Raw genomic sequence first — 14,683 nt, 5'->3', positions numbered from 1 at the left:
GCCACCAGGGGGAGGCCTGTAACACTAACCCAGTGCCAAGATTCGACTCACTACAGCGACTAAATTCTTATGAAAGAAGGCAGATTTTCCTAGTTTCTACACAGGAGGAAGGGATAGCTCAGTGGTTTGAACATTAGCCTACTAAACCCAGGCTTATTAGCTCAACCCTTGAGGGGGCCATTTAGGGGTCTAGGGCAAATAGATTAAAAAAATAATAATAATGAAATGTATCAGTGATGGCGATTAGTTCTACCATAACAGCAGCAGACTAGACTCAATGACCATTCCAGCTCTTAGTAGCAAGAATCATAAAACATCTAAGTGATTTATGAATATACTTCATCCTAGAAAAATAAAAGGCCCTCCATATATCTGGCCTATGGAGTTTAATTTCCCTAGAGAATCATGAGGTTAAGGGGAAATCACTGATATGCATATCAGCTAGTTCATATGAAAGTCCAAGGCTCCTGTTTGCCTGAAAAATATTGCTTGTGGTTTGAGTGTGACTGTCTTTATGAAATACAAAATGTGGTGGCCCTGCCACTAATGCTTGAATTTTTCTCTCCTTGTGGGCCAAGAGCAAGTAGAAATACTGTCAAAACAGAAGGATGAAATAAAGAACATGTTGCTATTGCCTCAAATGGAGGGAACATTGAAGATGTGAACACCACATTCAAATCCCAATGGGAATTGATGGAAACATGTGAGTCAGATCTTTTTATAAATCTAGATTCTGCAAAGTGAGAAAAAATGAGTGACTATCTGCAAGAGGATGATATGCTGGAATAGTAGCCAAGTGGACCACATTGAAAGTGTAATAACAATAACTAGTTCAAGATGACTGATACAGAAGATACCAATGGTTGAACATAATTCCAAGCAGACCACAAAGAGAAATGTTTCCACTTCACTTACTGTATCTTTCTACTAGAGGTTTTCTGCTTTGAATCAAAATGTCTTGTGCAACTGCTGAGCTGAGGATCCTTCTACAGAATTCAGCCAGATCACATACTATTAAGTGTAAAGATTCTGGATTCAGGTGAAGCAACAAGTCTTGATTCTGGGAAGTGATTTTCAGTAGATTTATATAAAGTGGGACAGGTGGACTGATTGAGAGATGCGTCAGATTGGAGCATTAGAACTGGGACTATCATTCCCACCTTGTCATTGTCTTAGCAAACCTTCTTAAAGCTTCTGGGGACTGACGGAACAGGTGGAAAGCAGACCACTGTCCCTTTGCAAAAGCATTGTCCAGAAGCACAATCAGAAATGACCAAGACTTCTTACCTCAAAAGAACAGAACGCAAGCAGTCCCTTGACTTATAACACAATCGGCTCCAGAAAATCACATTTTAAATTGAAATGTTATCATTAGTAACCAGAAGCAGTTCCATTGGGGATCAAATGTTGTGAATTCGAAGCCAACATCCAAAGTCAAATAAGAGTATCAGTTTATAAATGTTGTAAGTGCTGTTTGTCGTAACTGGAACAGCGTAAGTTGAGGACTGACTGTACTGGACATATCCATGTTGCTAAAGGGAAACCCCAGTCTGAAAGGGAAACCCCAGTTCTGAATACCTGATCCAGTTCAAGATTGTTAGAGCTTCTTCTACTGAGGTGAGCAACTAAATTGTTTTGGGTACCTTGCAGATGGAGAGCTAGTAGGCTGAGCAGATGTAGGATACACCAGTCCCAGGTCTACATCACTTTGTGACATATTGCCTGCCCTTCAATGTTCATGCAGAGCATAACAGTTTTATTATCCATCTGAACATGAATGGTGATCCTCACCAAGAGGGGCAGGAATTTGACACTGTTGATGAATGACCCAGAGCTCCAGCATATCTATGGACAACTGAGACAGTGCTCAGCACCATGTGCCTTGAATTCAGAGAGAGTCCAAGTGAACTTCCCAACCTGTCTTGGGACACATCTGTCACCAGCATCCTTCAGCGGGCAGTGGATGGAACAGAACATGTCAGTAGATATTTAAAAGATCCTTCCACCAAAGAGATGGCAGCATAGGGTGAGGAACTTCCATGTTGTATGTTTGGCTGGTAATCAGTCCTCAAACAGTCCAGAAGATTTGGCACTGCTGTTATTTTACTGCCACCTAGACATACCCTAAGGCTCCTGAGCCCAGCCTACATCTGTTCCACTTTCACTCCCTTTCTGTACCTTTGTAGTCTCTGAAGTAATAAGGTAATTAATTAGCTTTTCACGCTTGGCAGTTGATCTTCAATCTATCCGTTTGGCACAGTTCCATATACAGGTGTGCACTGGGCAACTAACTGATGTTTCAGTGATTAGTGTTGGATCACCTGCTGTTGCCCAAGGCTTTGTCACAGCACTGGTATGAGAAAGATGAAGGCATCTGCCTAGAAAATGAATAAGGTCTTGCTTGCTTCCTCTGATGGATCAAGAGACAAGAGCATCACCCTTCAGACCATGGCAGCCGTGTCTACACGTGCACGCTACTTCGAGGTAGCGGCACTAACTTCGAAATAGCACCCGTCACGGCTACACGCGCCGGGCGCTATTTCGAAGTTAACTTCGACGTTAGGCGGCGAGACGTCGAAGTCGCTAACCCCATGAGGGGATAGGAATAGCACCCTACTTCGACGTTCAACGTCGAAGTAGGGACCGTGTAGTCATTGCGCGTCCTGCAACTTCGAAATAGCAGGGTCCGCCATGGTGGCCATCAGCTGAGGGATCAAGAGACGCTCTCTCTCCAGCCCCTGCGGGGCTCTATGGTCACCGTGGGAAGCAGCCCTTAGCCCAGGGCTTCTGGCTGCTGCTGCGGCAGCTGGGGATCCATGCTGCAGGCACAGGGTCTGCAACCAGTTGTCAGCCCTGTGTATTTTGTGTTGTTTAGTGCAACTGTGTCTGGGAGGGGCCCTTTAAGGGAGCGGCTTGCTGTTGAGTCCGCCCTGTGACCCTGTCTGCAGCTGTGCCTGGCACCCTTATTTCGATGTGTGCTACTTTGGCATGTAGACGTTCCCTCGCAGTGCCTATTTCGATGTGGTGCCGCGCAACGTCAAAGTTGAACATCGACGTTGCCAGCCCTGGAGGACGTGTAGACGTTATTCATCGAAATAGCCTATTTCGATGTTGCTACATCGAAATAAGCTATTTCGATGTAGGCTTCACGTGTAGACGTAGCCGGAGTGCCTCATCCATTTGAGAATTAAGGAGATCATGACCTTAAAAGGTAGGAGTCCAGTAGTGGCTCAAACCTCTTTAGGCTGCTGACTACTGCAACAAGAATGTTCTTCTCATAGAAATTGCAATGGCCACTAATCTGGCTGCAGCAACAGAGGCATCTAGTGAGGGTTTCATAGCATCTCTTGTCAGAAATTGTCCTTCTAAATTCTCCTCTCTCAGTTCATTACTGGGCTCCTAAGGAAATTCTTCAGATAGGTGCAGAACTTTGTCCCCATTGAGTCACAAACACAAACCCATGAGTAGAGCGCTGTCCCTTCCCGCCTTGGGTAGCATGAGAAAATGATTAATCTAGGAGGGTCAATGAGCAGGCTTTAAGTGTTTGCCAGCAGCAGATGGTCTCTTAAAAGCATATCTGGTGTCCTGAAGTGACATCTCCTTAAGTCAAGGCACTTAAGGAAACTGGCTCCACAGCAAGAAATGGTTGCCCTTGAGGGGGGCATTGTGGAGTCAGACACACTTCCCATAAATTTCTATATAAAAATAACAGTGGAAAGATATGACAAGTACTCTATGGGTGCTTAGTACAAGAGCAGCAGCTAACACACTTATTAGGTGCATGAGATTCTCCCACCCAAAAATAAGCACTTTCTTAAAGTGTGCACCATTAGACCAGTAGTTTTCAACTACTGTACCACGGCACACTGGTGTGCTACAAGAACTATCCAAGTGTGCTGTGAAATTTTGTCAATTTCTCCTCATGGTGGCTCTTTGTAGAGACACTGCGAGGATTGGGGGGCAAGATTGATAACCCCAAGCCAGCTGGGGCTCAAGCTGCAAGGCTGCCAGAGTCCCAGCTGGTGCGGGGTTCATTAATTCCCTCCCTCCCTCGACTGTCACCGTGGCTCTTTGCAGAACCACCTTGAGGGGAAATGCCAACCCCACAGGACCCTGTTCTCACTGGGAGGCAGCTGAAATGCTGTTCCCTGGCCCAAATGAACTGGTGGGGAGCTCAACCCCACTCCCTGCTGTGGCAAAGGGGAGGGACAGAAGGCAGGAGCCTGCTGGAGCTGGGAAGCAGTTTAAAGGCTGCTTCCTGGCTCTGACAGGCTGGAAGGGTGGGGAGCCTGCTGTCAGTGGTTACTCATTTACTCCACATTTTGAAAATGTGTAAGGCAGCGTATTCTGTGGTGGATTTAAAACATTCACGCATTTGATCCTTGTTTAGCTTGTTGCATGCATTACTACATTTCAAACCTCTCTAATAAGACTGTCACCATAGTAAATGTAAGTAAATGTGACATTTAAGAACAATTGATTCAGCCGAAAAAAGGAGGTGTGGTGTGGAACTGTTTGTCTCACTCAAGCGTGCCATGTGACCAAGAAGGCTGGGAACCACTGCATTAGAAGACACAGCAATTGTGGAGACAGGGCAGATTTTTAAGTCCAGAGATCTGTTCTGCATCATCAGACCTATTTCTTGATGCTAAGAGCAAGATTAAAAAGCTTTTATCCCCCTTCTTAGCCAAAGAGCCTCAGTAAAACTAATCAAAATTCACACTGAGCTTCCCTAACCAAACCTAAACTACCTCAGAGTTACAAGGAAGTGGGTGAGCTACGGGAGTGGTGACAAGGAACTGACTGAAGTATAGGGCTAGAACAGGTGCAAGAGTGTGGAAGGTGTTTGTATTCACACCCCACGGACACAGCTGACTAAAGCAATAAGGGCCTGCATGCAGGGCAGCAGGTTGGCAGATATTTTAGTAATGCCCAGAGGCTGTACCCCAAACCCATCGAAAGGCCCTCCCCCTACCTGCCTAATGCTCTGGAGGGAGTTTTAACTTCTAGGGTAGGAGATTAGAATGGTGGGGATGCTAGCTTCGGGAGGGTGTTTGGGTGTAGCCAAAACGTAGTATTTTAGTGCTGGTGTAAAAATATAATTGCAGTAATAAGTCCTATACAATGATTTGCTTGTAAGTTCTGTATGATTCACTTTTTCACCTTGCAAGTTAGCATCACAAATTAAGTTGGGCTTCTTGTCTGAATTGCAAACTAAGTTATATAAAGGTCTTTTGGAAACTATGTAATCCTTTCTCTGAAATTCTTTTTAAAAATTGTTTGGTGTGTGTGAAGAATGTGGGTGAAAGCCATCACGAATGTCCAGATGGCCAAGAAGATGTGAGAAACTTGGAGATGATCAGAGAACATCCCTTGTGCCCAAGGCTGAACGAATTAGCAGAAGAGATGAAACCTGGAGACAGGCAGAAACTCCCAGAGGTGAGACTACAAGCAAGAGATAAGAATGGAAAGCTTAACCATAAACCTGTGTCTGCGTTTGTGGGTGAAAGCACATGCTGCTTTTCACACTCCATTTTTAATAAATGCTGCATATTGCCTTTTCATCTGAAAAGAAAAATTGTTCTCCTTGGCCTCTGAGGATCGCACAAGGAGCAATGGGCTTAAACTGCAGCAAGGGAGGGTTAGGTTGGACATTAGGAAAAGCTTCCTAACTGTCAGGGTGGTTAAACACTGGAATAAATTACCTAGGGAGGTTGCAGAATCTCCATCACTGGAGATTTTAAAGGGCAGGCTAGACAGACACCTATTGGGGATGGTCTAGACAGTGCTTTGTCCTGCTGAGAGGGCAGTGAAATAGACTCATTGGCCTCTCAAGGTCCCTTCCAGTTCTACTGTTCAATGATTCTGAAAGATCTTATGTGCTTCTTATAAGGATAACATGGATGCTGGGTACAGGCTCTGAGAGAGTTTTGGAGTAAGGGTGTGCAGGAGGGAGTTTGGGGCCGTGAAGGGATACAGATTCTGAGCAGGAAAGGATGGGGGTCAGGGGGTAGTACTTAACTGGGGCATCCCTCTCTAGCAGTGGCTCCCAGGTGCAGGGAAGCAGGACTCTCCGTGCATTGCCAGGGATTGTGTGTGGGGAGGCAGGTCCTGCCCCTCGCCTGGGCAATGTGCCAGCAGAGCAGAATGAACTCTGGCCACCCTGCTCCACTAACCCCACTACTGCCAGTGAGTACAGGGAGCTGGACCCCTGCTGTAGGTTCCAGGCTCTGCCCCTCCCTGCTCCCCACTAGTCCTCTCTCTGGCAGCTGGCCAGCCCCTTCTGCTCACAGTGTTTGATGGCACAAGAATCCTTGTGCCCCCTAAATGTCGCCTGTGCCTGGGGGTCACAGCAGGCTGGGGGGAATGTGCTGAGGCAGGTTTGCAGAGACCCGACAGCAGGCAGGGCTGTTGGGAGAGCCCCAGCCCTGAATTTTGGTAGAGCTGGACCTTGGGCCAGGAATATTCCTGATACTGACGCATCACAGAGCTTGCTTGCATGTGTGAAGTGCATACACTTACAGTAGAATCTGTGTGGACAAAGGCATCTCAAAGACTAATGTATATACACTAAGCATTTCCAGGATCAGGGTCTGCAATGCCCCGCTGCAATTTACACTGGCCAAATTGGTCAGTCTTTATGTAAAAGAATAAATGGACATAAATCAGACATCAGGAACGGTAACATACAAAAACCTGCAGGAGAACACTTTCATCTCCGTGGCCATTCAGTAACAGATTTAAAAGTAGCAGTCCTACAACAAAAATTTTCAAAAATAAATGGAAAGAGAAATTTCTGAGCTGCAATTCATTTGCAAATTTGACTCCATCAACCAAGGACCGAACAGAGACTGGGAACGGTTGGCCCATTACAAAAGCAGTTTCTCTGCTCTCGATGTTCACACCTGCACATTAGCATCTGACAATGGGCCACATACCCCCAATTGAACCGACTTGTTTTCACAACTCCACATTAACCGCCGATAAGGGCCATATCCACCCGGACTGAATAGACCTTGTCAACTCTGGCCCTCTCCTTTACCGACACCCCCCTCTTTAAATCCTCCTGTGAAACCCTCCTACTTATGCATCTGATGAAGAGAGTCTTTGTCCATGAAAGCTTATGTTCCAAAATGTCTGTTAGTCTATAAGGTGCTACAAGACTTCTTGTTTCTTCTGAAATGAATGTCATACTTTGTAAAAGAGAGAAGCACCTTTTTACCCTTTGGGCACTGACCACACTGAAGTTAGTCCTTGGTTGATGGTGGCCCTGAGGGGCTGCACAGGTGTGATTCAGAGAATATGGCTGTTTAGGTGTTTAGATAAAATCTTACTTCTCTATCAGAAACTACTGATTTATAGCTGTATGCAAAGGAACCCACAGCATGGTAATTCCCAAAGACCAGTGCATTTGCTTAGGAGCCCCAGTGGCTGAAGGGGGCCTCCCAACTCACATTTTATTATTAAGGCTATGAGAGGCCTGTGCACCCTCGTATGTGACCTATGTTGCAAAACTCCTTTTGTTGAATGGGGTTGTGACGGACATATCCTTAGTCAGGGGTCAGCAGCCTGCGGCTCTGGAGCCACACGGCTCTTTAAAGGGTCATTTGCAGCCCCGGATGCTGCTGCCGCTTACTCCTCTGTGGCTCTCTACTGTGCCCCCCGACAAGAAGCCCCCGGGTAAGACTTGGCCAGAGAGCTCACCTCAGGAAGACTCCCCACTCTGCTGGCAGGTGACCAACCTGGGGATGCGAGAGAAGTCTGGAGGTACACACGCCCCAGCTGCACGTGGCTCTTTGAGCAATAAAATACTTGGTACCTGTAACCAGACAAAATCTCCCCACTACAGACCAGCTTTTGTCTCCCCTCTAAGGTGCCTCAGAGCACAAAGGGCACTGAACAGCAGTTAAACAGCACAGTCTTTGATGCCTTCCTAAAGGGGCCCAGATGTGCTGGCTCATCGAGACCCTGAGAAACAGAAAACACAGATAGAGGGCTAGCAGGCTAACCGTGAACGAAGGGCCTCAGAGAACTGCCCTTGGCTGGCATCAATGGAGTGATGCACCCACACAGTTATCCCAGAAGAGAAATCTCCGCCCTTGTAAAAGAATGTCCTGTACTCCCAAATTCTTTATCTCCCGTCTTACAAGTGCAAATTAAGTAAGAATTGCTCTTGTAAAATCTGGCATCACAAAAGACAGACCAGTACGATCTGACACCATAGATAAGAAAGAGAATACGTGACCCAAGGGGTATGAAGATGGGCCCAGCAGCACACTGACTCTGAGTGCATTCCCACCAACTACCTGCTGGTCGGGTCAGGTGATTGCCTCCCGAGGTCCACAACTGGGGACACCCAACCTCGTATTCGTCTTTCCGCGGAATTGAGTGACCGATCCTGGCTTGGCTACGCTGGTATCGAGAGACGCAAGGAGGATAAGATGTACCCACATTAAGGTCTCCTTTGGTGTAGACAGTTAAAGAATTAGAGCTCTATAGATTGATGTCGATGTATTAACATGTTGTTGTATTGGATTGTAACGTAACCTGTTAACTCCTGTACTCTGCTAGCATATAAGAAGTAGACAATAGCCTTTTATAACCGCACGCTTATAACTGTAGCTTAATAAACTTGTAACTAGTTAAGATCTAAGCCTGACTGATGTTACTCTTTGTCACTGCAACACAGCCCGCACAATCAAAAGAACTTTAACCATTTGGTTACTACAGCCTGGCCATAGGTGAGAGTGCTAGGAGTCCAGCGCTCTAGCAGTTAAAGACTCGGATGGTAACAAGGGCATAGTTGGTACCTTACCACACATTACCCGGCCACCGGCTAACAGTACCGCGGAAGCACTGTACGCACGTGTCCTGCCCCAGCACTTTGAGGGAGAAGCATGAGACAGCGGTGACAGCAGTGGCTCCAGTAAGTCGCCAGCATAAGAACATAAGAATAGCCATACTGGGTCAGACCAAAGGTCCATCCAGCCCAGTATCCCGTCTGCCGACAGTGGCCAATGCCAGGTGCCCCAGAGAAGGAGAACAGAAGACATTGATGAAGTGATTTCTCTCCTGCCATCCATCTCCTGCCCTTGTACTGAAGGCTAGGGCACCATACTTTACCCCTGGCTAATAGCCATTTATGGACATAACCTGCAAAAATTTATCGAGCTCTTTTTTAAACCCTAATAGAGTCCTGGCCTTCACAGCCTCCTCCGGCAAGGAGTTCCACAGGTTGACTGTGTGCTGTGTGAAGAAAAATTTCCTTTTATTAGTTTTGAACCTACTACCCATCAATTTCATTTGGTGTCCCCTAGTTCTTGTATTATGGGAAAAGGCAAATAATTTTTCTATATTCACTTTCTCCACACCATTCATGATTTTATATACCTCTATCATATCGCCCCTCAATCGCCTCTTTTCCAGACTGAAAAGTCCCAGTCTCTCTAGCCTCTCCCCATATGGGACCCGTTCCAATCCCCTAATCATCTTAGTCGCCCTTTTCTGAACCTTTTCTAATGCCAATATATCTTTTTTGAGGTGAGGAGAACACATCTGCATGCAGTACTCAAGATGTGGGCGTACCATAGTTTCATATAGGGGAAGTATGATATCTTTTGTCTTATTATCGATCCCTTTTTTAATAATTCCTAACATCCTATTTGCTTTACTAACTGCCGCTGCACACTGCGTGGATGTCTTCAGAGAACTATCCACTATAACTCCAAGATCCCTTTCCCGATCTGTCGTAGCTAAATTTGACCCCATCATGTTGTACGTGTAATTTGGGTTATTTTTTCCAATGTGCATTACCTTACACTTACCCACATTAAATTTCATTTGCCATTTTGCTACCCAATCACTCAGTTTGCTGAGATCTTTTTGTAGTTCTTCGCAATCCCTTTTGGTTTTGACTGTCCTGAACAACTTGGTGTCATCTACAAACTTTGCCACCTCACTGCTTACCTCATTTTCTAGATCACTGATGAACAAGTTGAACAGGATCGGTCCCAGGACTGACCCCTGGGGAACACCACTAGTTACCCCCCTCCATTGTGAAAATTTACCATTTATTCCAACCCTTTGTTTTCTGTCTTTTAACCAATTCCCGATCCATGAAAGGATCTCTCCTCTTATCCCACGACCGCCTAATTTACATAAAAGCCTTTGGTGCGGGACCGTGTCAAAGGCTTTCTGGAAATCTAGGTATATTATGTCCACTGGGTGCCCCTTGTCCGCATGTTTATTAACCCCTTCAAAGAATTCTAATAGATTAGTTAGACACGACTTCCTTCTGCAGAAACCATGCTGACTTTTGCCCAACAATTCGTGCTCTTCTACGTGCCTTGCAATTTTATTCTTTACTATTGTTTCTACTAATTTGCCTGGTACTGATGTTAGACTTATCGGTCTATAATTGCCAGGGTCTCTTCTAGAGCCTTTTTTAAATATTGGCGTTATATTGGCCGTCTTCCAGTCATTGGGTACCGAAGCAGATTTAAAGGATAGGTTACAAACCACTGTTAATAACTCCGCAATTTCACATTTGAGTTCTTTCAGAACCCTTGGGTGAATACCGTCTGGTCCTGGAGACTTGTTACTATTCAGCTTATCAATTAACTCCAAAACCTCCTCTAATGTCACTTCAATCTGGGAGAGTTCCTCAGATTTGTCACCTAAAAAGGCTGGCTCAGATTTAGGAACCTCTGTAACATCCTCAGCCGTGAAGACTGAAGCAAAGAAATCATTTAATCGCTCCGCAATGGCACTGTCTTCCTTGATCGCTCCTTTTATATCTTTATCGTCCAAGAGCCCCACTGCTTTTTTAGCGGGCTTCCTGCTTCTAATGTATTTAAAAAACATTCTACTATCATTTTTTGAATTTTTGGCTAGCTGTTCCTCAAAATCTTTTTTGGCTTTTCTTACTACATTATGACACTTCATTTGGGAGTGTTTATGTTCCTTTCTATTTTCCTCACTAGGATTTGACTTCCACTTTTTAAAAGCTGCCCTTTTCTCTCTCACTGCCTTTTTAACATGGCTGTTAAGCCATGGTGGTTCTTTGTTAGGTCTCTTACTGTGTGTTTTTATTTGGGGTATACATTTTAGTTGGGCCTCTAGTATGGTGTCTTTAAACAGTTTCCATGCAGCTTCCAGGGATTTTAGTTTAGTTACTCTACCTTTTAGTTTCTATTTAACTAGCTTCCTCATTTTAGTGTAATTCCCCTTTTTGAAATTAAATGCTGGAGTGTTTGACTGCTGCGGTGTTCTTCCCAACACAGGAATATTAAAAGTTATTATATTGTGGTCACTATTTCCAAGCGGTCCAGTAACCGTTACCTCTTGGACCAGATCCTGCGTTCCAGTCAGGACTAGATCGAGAATTGACTCTCCCCTTGTGGGTTCCTGTACTAGCTGCTCCAAGAAGCAGTCATTTAAGGCATCAAGAAATTTAATCTCTGAATCCCATCCTGAGGTGACATGTACCCAATCAATATGGGGATAATTGAAATCTCCTATTATTACTGTGTTTTTTATTTTGATAGCCTCTCTAATCTCCCTTAACATTTCAGCATCACTATCACTGTCCTGGTTAGGTGGTCGGTAAAATATTCCTAATGCCATATTCATATTAGAGGAATGAATTGTCATCCATAATGATTCTATGGAACATTTTGATTCCTTTAGGATTTTTGCTTCATTTGATTCTATATTATCCTTCACATATAGTACCACTCCGCCACCTGCACGACCTGTTCTGTCTTTCTGATATAATTTATATCCCGGTATGATAGTGTCCCACTGATTGTCCTCATTCCACCATGTTTCTGTGATGCCTATTATGTCAACTGCCTCCTTTGATATGAGGTACTCCAGTTCACCCATCTTATTAGACAGACTCCTAGCATTTGTGAAAAGCACTTTAAAAACCCACCACTATTTATATGTCCGCCTTTCACAGACGCGTTGGATTTTTTTATATGCGATTGTTTCACATCTGATCTTGCCCATATATTATTTCCCACGTTCCCTATCTGACTAACTTCTAGGGAATCCCTATCTATGGAGCCTCATGTAAGAGAAGTCTCCGTCTGATCCACGTGCTCCCCCGCACCAATCGGCTTTCCCCGGATAATGAGGGGAGGAGGGGGCTGGGGGTGCCTGGTTCTGGAGGAGGGGTGGGGGTATTGGGTTAAGGGAGGGGATAGGGATTCCTGGCTTGGGGTGGGGGTGAGTTAAAGCCGGGAGGGGGGGCGCTGGAGGTGTCTGGCTCTGGAGGATGGGAGGGAGGATTGGGTTAAAGCGGAGGGGCTGGGGGGGTACCTATAATTTTTCTTTTTTAAAAGGAGTACGTTATTAAAAAAAAAGAAGAAAAAAATGTTGAGAAACACTGGTGTGGAGGGCTGATGCAAATATTGCTCCTTCTTGGTTAACAGCATATCCCCAGGCCCCTTTTCCTTTTCGTCTTCCTCATTTGTTCTCCAACCCAGCGCAAAAGGAATTTAAACTTTCTAACTGGTATGAATGATTGTGTGCGCATGGCTCTTTAAATAGGGGTTACAAAAAGTACAGTTTCACCGGACAGTAGGGTCGCAACATTTGCAAGGGTTCCGTGCCGAGAATCCTCACAAATGTTGACTTTTGCGAATACCTGGACGCACCGCACAGCTGGCTAGGGCACCTTGTGGTAGCTCCAGAAGCACCGCATGGGGACTACAGCAGCACCGTGCAGCGGCAACAGTGCCTCGTGCCAGCAACAGCACTGCCACACAGGAGGCTACGGCGCCTTGTGCCAGCAACAGTGCAGGGGATGACGAGCCACTTGCAAATAACTGAATTTGTGAATGTTAAATTTGCAAATGTCACAGCCTTGCGGTACTTATTATAGACTGTCTCGTATTCCAGCAACATCTAGCATGATTCTACTTAGCCCAATAACCACTTACTATGGGTGTGGCCAAGTATCCCAAGGTCCCAGAAATATAATATAATCACAGAACTTGTCAGGATCTCAAGAGGTTATCAAGTCAAATCCCCTGCGCTCACAGCCTACACGTGATCCCTGCCCCTAAGTACATGGAAGGTACTATCATGAAATACATTTGAGGCCCCAACCAGGAATAACCTCATAAACCCTGGTTTACAAATACACGACTCTAACTACCCGGAAAGTTTGTTTTCAGCTACCAGTCCCGGATCTCAGTGTTCTGTGCTATTCTTTAGCTGTAAATTACTTCTAAACGTCTTCTAAGAGCTCAGTAAGCAGTGGAAGTGTTGGTAATGTGCTAGAAAATACTCACCTCCTTTGGTCCAGAAAACTCTCTTATTCAGCATAAGTCCAGTCCCAAGGGTGTCAGGCTAGAGAGGTTCAACCTGTACCCCACTCTCTGTTGAGCAGAAGGAAACGAGTTTGGGGAGCAGCCCGCAACTCAGGGGCCCCTTGGTCAAAAGACCTCAGGTTTGTCTCACTCTTGCTACTCTGCATTCTCAGGAGGCAGATTTCCAAGCAATCAGAGTAACCATTCAGATGTTAGATCACTTAGAAAGACTGAGTTTAAAGCTCACAACTTGGAAACTCTGTTGTTTTTCTGTAATTTGTCATCTTCGGTGTATGGGGCTGGAGTTGTGGGGCACTGAGTCTGCTACTGAGAGGAGGGAACCTCAAGGCTGGAGCCTGCTGCAGGAGAGCTGAATGAGTCAAGGAGGATCTTGAGGTGGGGCAGTTACAAAGGCTGCCCTCCCTTGAGGGGGAGGGATAGCTCAGTGGCTTGAGCATTGGCTTAGTAAACCTGGGGTTGTGAGCTTGGCCCTTAAGGGAGCCATTTAGTGACTTGGAACAAACAGGTCCAAAAGAATAAAAGGGGGGATCATGCCTGGTCCTGCCAAGAGGGGCAGGGAACTGGACTTGATGACCTCCTGAGGTCCATTCCAACTCTAGCAGATGTGTGTTATCTCCCTTGTTCTGCAATCTGGTGCTAAGAACACACACCCACCCCACCCCTAGGAGAGGGGAGAAAGAGCAGTGGCACAGGGTACTGAGGGGACACCTGTTTTGTGCTCTGGTAAGAAGACACTGGCAGCTGGTGCTCACCTGTGCTAGGACTGGCGGTGGGGCCCCACTGCCGCAGAAGGGAAGGCTCTGTCCATCCAAGGCAGAGGCCTACAAGCCGCTGCCCCCTGCCTACTGGCCTGAACTGGGACTTGTGGGAGCACGAGCACCTGGTGGCCGGGCCTCACTCGCAAGGCAGAATGACCATACACTCCATCTTGGAATGCTATCATACAGCGGCGGGAAGGTCTGAAGTCAGGCCAAGAGAAAGAAATCAGAAAGTTGACAAGTAGTTGGAGAGTCCCCAAAGAGAACATCCTGACAAGCAGATAGTAAGCCCCCAAAGAGAACAGCTGGGGCTAGTAGCTGGAAGCCCCCCAAAGAGAACATCTTGGTTGTACAACATCAGAGGGTCTCAGGGGAGGTTCAGAAAAAGACCAAGGACAGAGGAAATCTTGTAACATGTTCTAACAGGCCGGGAGGATAGAAAGCCCAAATTAGGTAACAAACGCTTTAATTGGCCAGGTATCGAACCCCCAAGTAAGAAACAATATAAAAGGTGATTTAACAGGAATAAGGGTGTGGGCTCCTGGACACAAGGCGGAGGCTAGCAACTTCCAGTCCAGACAGCAG

This window comes from Carettochelys insculpta, chromosome 7 (assembly GCF_033958435.1).
Source record: "Carettochelys insculpta isolate YL-2023 chromosome 7, ASM3395843v1, whole genome shotgun sequence".
Taxonomy (NCBI): Eukaryota; Metazoa; Chordata; order Testudines; family Carettochelyidae; genus Carettochelys; species Carettochelys insculpta.
This window is presented reverse-complemented; position numbering follows the sequence as displayed.